At 40.3% G+C, this 6,718-nt stretch overlaps 1 pseudogene; it reads right to left on the bottom strand.

Moving 5' to 3' along the window:
* Positions 1–2,594: 2,594 nt before the first annotated feature.
* LOC116905375 lies at positions 2,595–3,134 on the bottom strand (annotated as a pseudogene).
* Positions 3,135–6,718: the final 3,584 nt, after the last annotated feature.

The raw sequence follows: 6,718 nt of genomic DNA, 5'->3' as shown, positions 1-6,718 counted from the left end.
GGTCATTTCTCAGAAACAGCAGTATGAATTTTTATTGCATTCAGTTTTTTGAAATTGGAAATGCGCCTTCATTAGATCACAGCCTTTAATTTTTTCTTGTATAATATGAAGTGTGAATTTATCAGATAGCCCAGTTCTGAATTTCATGAAGTGACTCTCATGTTTATTCCCTCACAAATTCCGGAGGAGATCTACCCTATGAACATGACTTTGACTACGCATGTCCTGACGTTATTTCAATAGTGTTGTTTTGAGTGTTTCATGTCTATTTTCTTTTCTTCTCGAAAGGACGTTATGTTTAGTTTACACGATACATTGTTGCATGTGGCCATCTAGTGTAGGACCTCTGACACTCCATCTTATTTTGTAGACTCTTAGATTTACCTGGTTTAAGAGATGGATATCTTAATGGTTTCCACCTTCTCGCTGCCACATATATTCAGTGCAAGTTCAACACTCAGTGTTGCTTAGCAACTTGTCACATTCTAAACCCAGACATGTTTATATTCATGGTTCAACAAAACACATGCAATGGAGGGAGTGTTCTTTGTGACTTCATCTTTGGTGTAAAGTTCTCTGTTTTCCCCTTCTCAGTGCAGAAACAATACTCAAGTACCTATTGATTTTATTATGAAGTTCTTCACTGTCCTTAAATCTCTGTACAGTACAAATACTCAGGACTACTGAGCACCATGTGAAAGAAACACTATGCCTCATGTCGTGGGGAACACCGAAGTATGCAGGCTGACATGTTACAACCTCATAAACATGTAACAAACTCCTAAGGCTCACAACTAAGTGAATCCTCCTGAAATTCTCTGCTGCTGTTGGCTCCAACACTGTTTCTTCTGCCCACTCCTCTCCACGACCACATCTTCTTTCCTGACTGCTGTTGTGCTGTTTCCTTCTCTGAGCTCTGTTCTGACTCTGATCTCTTACACACCTTTCTCTTTCCAGAGACAATATCATCATTGCTCTGCATAACTGAGCTGCCAAACTAAGTCTTTCTTCCCTTCAACCAAAACCCAGGCTTATATGTCCATAGTTTTTTAAAGTAAACATACACAACATTGAATTCAGACCAGATCTTGCCTTCCTACTAGCAACCAAAAATACCAACATTCTCTCAGGCTCCTACATCTGAAATTGACATGCATCAAGATTTGTTAAGGTATGCTTCCTGAAGAAGAGATCTAAGGCTCTATATCCACACTGGAGCAGTATCTACACAGTAAAATACTTTCCTAGTATCTATGTAGTTCCAAGTTATTTCCCAGTATCAATAACTAAAGAACAAAGGTCATGAAGATTTCCTTCCTCCACAGAAGTAGCACAACATTCTAGGCCGAATTTATACTCTTTTTCTGGTAGGTAAATCACTCTTGGTCCACAAATTCATGATTTCCATCTCCCTCCTTCTGTCTTCTGTACAGTTTATTCTCTCTCCAAGTTTTTCAAGGCATAGTTTATGTGGTATCTTGACATCGAAGTCTTCCTGGATTGTGCTCCTGCTCTCTCGTAGACTGACACAGATGTCTCTTCTACTTCCGCTATAGTGGTGATGATGACCTGCCTCCAACCCATAGCCAGGCATGACCTAGACCGTTCCTGTTCACCTCTGTCTTCACTCTTAGGTAATACAAAATATGACAGCTTTCTTTGCTTTTTTCCCCATAGCCTGTGCAGGTTCTAGGATAACACATTGTGCATAACAGATGCTCAACAAACACAAATGTGAATCAAATAAAATCAAGATACAGGCTAGAAACAAGTACAGGCTAGAAAAAGAAGGTAAGGAAACGGTCTCAGAAGTGGTTCATGCCCTTGAACCATTGGGCCCGTCCTACTCAGCAGACTTCTTCCCAAGGAGAGGCAGTGTTACAGGAGCCACACAGTCATGCTTTCTCTTCTCACTCCTTCACTCTGCATTATTTTTTATTACTTTTAACTATGGTGGGGATGAAAACACAGTTTGTACTTTAGAATAGGACAGTATGGGCCTTTGGATGGACTCTAGTCCCTACTAGTTCAGTAACTCTTTGATTGCCTTATCTCTATAATGATAGCAATAACATGTGTTCCAATGGAGCACTGGTAAGCTTAGACAATGTGTACACAGCTTACCTCTCTCAGTACATACTTATTTAAGAAAACTGGTACAGCGGATAGAAGCAGACATTAATTACTCTTTAAATTACTCGAAAGTTAATCAACATCTTGGTATAAATGGACGCTCTGAGATACTCCTAGAGTCCATTACCCAGGCTATAATATAAACAACACATTCTATGAACGCTTTCACTAAAATAAAACATACCAATGTTTTTAATCCTACTTTCACCTCAGACTCAAATGAACAAACATAGTTGGACACTAACTCACCAATCACTACAGATCACCACCAAGTGATTTTGAAACTCATTCATGAGACATTAAAATAACACGTTTAGGGAAAAATTAACATAATGTATATATCATTACTGAAAAGTATACCATCATACATAAAAGGACTTTATTTTGGGAAATCAATTTCTAATTATGGCAAGTTTTACTTTCAGAAATAAATCCACAGACCAACACATTCTAATTCTCCCTTAAAGACTTGCATGCTGAGCAAGGAATTTTCCTTCTTTGTAGGATTCCTTCTTTACATTGTCAGGTACCAGGGCTCTTTTAGCCACCAAGTCATCAACAGTAATGTGTTCCAGTCAGTTTTCTTTAATTTCTTTTACAGTGTGCCTTCAACTGATCTTTCCAGCCACACTCAATTAATTGAGCTCTCAGCAATCCTTGAGGCATTCTCTTTCTCCAGTTACTATTAGTTTTTGGTTAATCACTGCTCTTATCTGCATATCTTTGCTCACCTTGCTAACCACATTCTTCAGCTGCCTGGACTTAAACCCTCAGTAAGTCAGGCACTAAACACACAGAAAAACCCACTGAGTGTTTTAAACCGTCTGAGACACTTCAATATGACCAGATTAAATAATGGTAGCGAAAGAAAGGCTTGTGAGGTTCCTTTGTATGAGACACTGCTAGAAAACCCATGTCTTAACTATTCAGAGTCTCAAAACCACATGGATGTGCTATAAGCACCATTCCTGCTTTATGAGAGAAAATCATGGTACCTCCATGTTGAATCCCAGGCTTGAAGTCACATCACTGAGAGAAGAGCACAGCACACCTTTTCAGATGTTGTGCTCTCGTTGTGTACCTACATTCTCTCCCAAAAATGAGCAAAAAACATTATTTACCAATGGCTTCATGCTTACCTTACTAACCGGATTCATGCAGGGAAGCATTCGTTATAAAAGGGGGTATTGGAAGTCTAGGAGACATAGGGCATGAAACCCGCCTGCAGGCTTCCCTAAGCAGACAATGAAGCCACTGGGCTTCCCTGAGAAGTGACTTCCTAGCCCCTTCCATTCTGTAGCTTGGTGTAAGATTAAAGCACACGTCTCACAGAGCTGCCTGAAAGATTAGTTAACAGCAGTGCAGTATTTCAAGGGACTTGTCACATAGCACTCAGAAAATACTAGCCAGTGTGCAAAATACATTATTTGCAAAGATCTGAAAGATTACTCACTTATTTAATTTTTTCGTTTTTGTTCCATATTAAGAAAAATATGATCTATGTACATATATCTCACAAATTCAGTGATCAAATCCTATTTCAGTGTCTTCTTGCGTGGCTCTGAATTTCCTAGGCATGATTTGATTCAGGTACCAAATGTCCCATGACTATTTCATCAAGTCAACATGACATTTTGTAAGCTGTAAACACTAAAACAGGGAATTTGCTTCTTTTAATATGACTGAAGTAGACTTCATCTCCCTCATCATCTGATTTCATAGGACTATAATTCATAAGGAGGTTAAAAAGGAATATGAGGAGAAAACACATCATCTGAGAACTAGGTATAGATATTAGTGCTTATAAAGCATCTCTCAGGCTCTCTATTTGCTCAATGTGTTTAAGCCACCATCCTATTTTAATATTTTAGGCACAATATGATTTTAAAATCAGTTTAGACATTGCTACATCCTTCCAAAACAATTAACCATTGACTGTGATAAGAAAATGCTTTTCTCTAAACTACCAATGTACTAAAAAACATTTATAAAACCAGTTAGCCAGCATATGCAGTGGGACTTAAGGCACAGCTCCTGACCCAGGTCCAGATGACCAGCTTTCTACTAAACTCTGCTTCAGGATCTGGGCAGGGGTCATGAAGGGTAGACTGAGAGAACCAGAAACTGAAGAACTAACTCACTGCCCACATACAGAAATGATACTCCAACCTAGCAACATCAGAATAAAATGGCAGAGGATTTGTTTCTAACTCCATGATTCTTGCCACTCAGTTCACTGTGTACTTTCACAGCAGACTCAACACCATTGTGTTCTCTCAGGCCATTACAGCCTGAAACATCTTAACTGTATGTGTATGTGTGTGTTCACGAGTGTCTGTGTACACGTGTGTATGGATGCCTGTTGGGCAAGAAAAGCAGTTATCATTGAGTGTAGTATAACATAGGATTCGAGGGAGAATCCTCATATAAAATAATTCAAACATTCAATAACTATCACCAGTGAAGCTCAAGCTCTAAAGACCAGGGCAGCCATCCTACCTGCAGATTCTGTCTTTTGTATTGATCACTGACAGCTATCCAAACAGTCGAGCTGTTTGAACTTTACAGTTCAGGTGCTGAGCTGGGGATGCTGGGCATATTAAAGCCGCCTTGCTTTTCATAAAAATATCAATTCTACTGGAAGCAAAGTTAAGTACATAAATAAATATATAGAGAAACACTTTTCAAGTATTAGATAATGAAGACTATAATTTATACAAAAACACCTACCAATGCACATACAAACACACACTAAAAAAAAAAAAAAGAACAAATTACTAAATAAACTAGGGTCCACGAAAGTTCAAAAACATTATCAAGACCTAAAAGATCATGTATGATAATAAATGGAAAGAATAAAAAATAGAGGAAGACAAAATATACTCCATTTGAGTGACGAAATCCAGTTTCCAGAATCTGTTAAAGAAGGGTATGTAAACAACAAGATGTACATTGCAGAAGTAGCAAAAGGGATTTGTGGCAGAGAACCCAAGGGAAAGCACGAATTCAGATAAAATTATTACTACAGTAATGAAGACTTTGCTGACAAAGAATTCTTGTTATCAGCCTCTTGCTTTCAACAAATTATCGAAATAAGGCAACTTAGTCCTGGTAGAAATGAGTCATACAGAAACACATGAAAAGTCTTATCACACTTTGCATTAGTCTAACCCAGCCCTACGCTTATGAGCCATGTGACCTGCAAAGGTTATTAAAACATAGTTGCCAAGTAGCCAGGAGTGTCTGCTAAGATGAGGCGGTCAGCAGAGGGTGGAAGCCGCTGGACTGATACAGGTGTTCAAACTAGACCAGGGCCTGGCCAGGAAGCTGGTCTATGGGCTAGCAGAGCTTATGGTTCCCATCAGTAGATGGTTGTATTTCCTAGGTAAATGTCACCTCCTCCTCTTGACCCAGCTGTGCCTCTTTTTATCTCTGTTCACATTTTGATCTTCCAGTTTTCATCACTTGCAAACCGTTCAAAATGACTAATGAGAGTTTAATGTTTTGCATAACCTTGGCCCAAATGTCAGTGAAGGGCTGTGACACCATCCCTGAGTCCCTTGTGATCTGACTCATCTCCTGGACTGACTTCAGCTGCATGAGATCTATCCTGCTTAGCTACTTAAATGTAGCCTTGTTACTCTTTCACTGTAACCCACTCTTCAAGTGGCTGTCTCCCTCATTCTTTCATTTCACACTCAAAGGCACACTTGTCTAACCTGTTGACCCTAGGAGGAAATGTCTATCGTATCATGGTTCCCCCAGTATCAGATATTTCTTCCTGTCTCTCCATTGTGTTCTTTTACCTTGCAAATCCAACGTGTGGGGAACTAACAATGGAAGCTTGTAGCATGTAGCACTTCAAACCTCACTTTGAGCTACAGGAGCAGACTCTGCAGTTTAATAAGATCCACATGTAGAACTGGGTGTAAACTCTCATCTAAGAAGTACTATAAGTGCAGGGGAGCCCAGGGATGGAATGGACAGGGTAACGAGTGGAGTTGTGTGGGACTGGGGGAGCAGACCTGGATCAAGAGTGGGGTCAAGGCACATCCAAACTCTGGAAGTCTTATCCTTCGATAGGCAAGAGTAGGGTCAATCACCTCTGCCCTGGACCTTCCTGTCCCTGTGGGGCACATGTAGCATGGAAAAAGTCAAGTAGAAAGTTTGCCAAGTTGAACTTCTTCTCTCCTTATGAGGTCATTCCTGGAATCTCTCCTGATGCTAATGAGGCATCCACACACCCTGGCCCCCCACCAATGCTGTACATAGACCCCATAGTCCTTATTTACCCCAAATGTTTAAATAGCCTTTGTCCTATTAAAATGAGCTGTCTCACTTAATCTGCCTCTGGAGAGTCACTTTCACTGCCTTCGCTGCCCTGCCACCTGAGGTCGATGAATCGCTAGCCTCCTTCAGGCCCCCTACACTACCCACACCCACCTTCCCCCACTTCCATTTCTGCTTCTTTCCCTTTCACAGGCACTGCATGCCGACTTAACAAGGTCCTCAAAACCTAAAAGGGATGGCAAAGGATGATTACATCTCGGAGGTAGAGCACTGGCTGCTTCACATGTGCAAGGTT

The sequence above is a fragment of the Rattus rattus genome, chromosome 1 (genome assembly GCF_011064425.1).
Source record: "Rattus rattus isolate New Zealand chromosome 1, Rrattus_CSIRO_v1, whole genome shotgun sequence".
NCBI lineage: Eukaryota > Metazoa > Chordata > Mammalia > Rodentia > Muridae > Rattus > Rattus rattus.
Note: the sequence above shows the minus strand (reverse complement) of the source record. Positions and strands in the feature narration are given on the sequence as shown.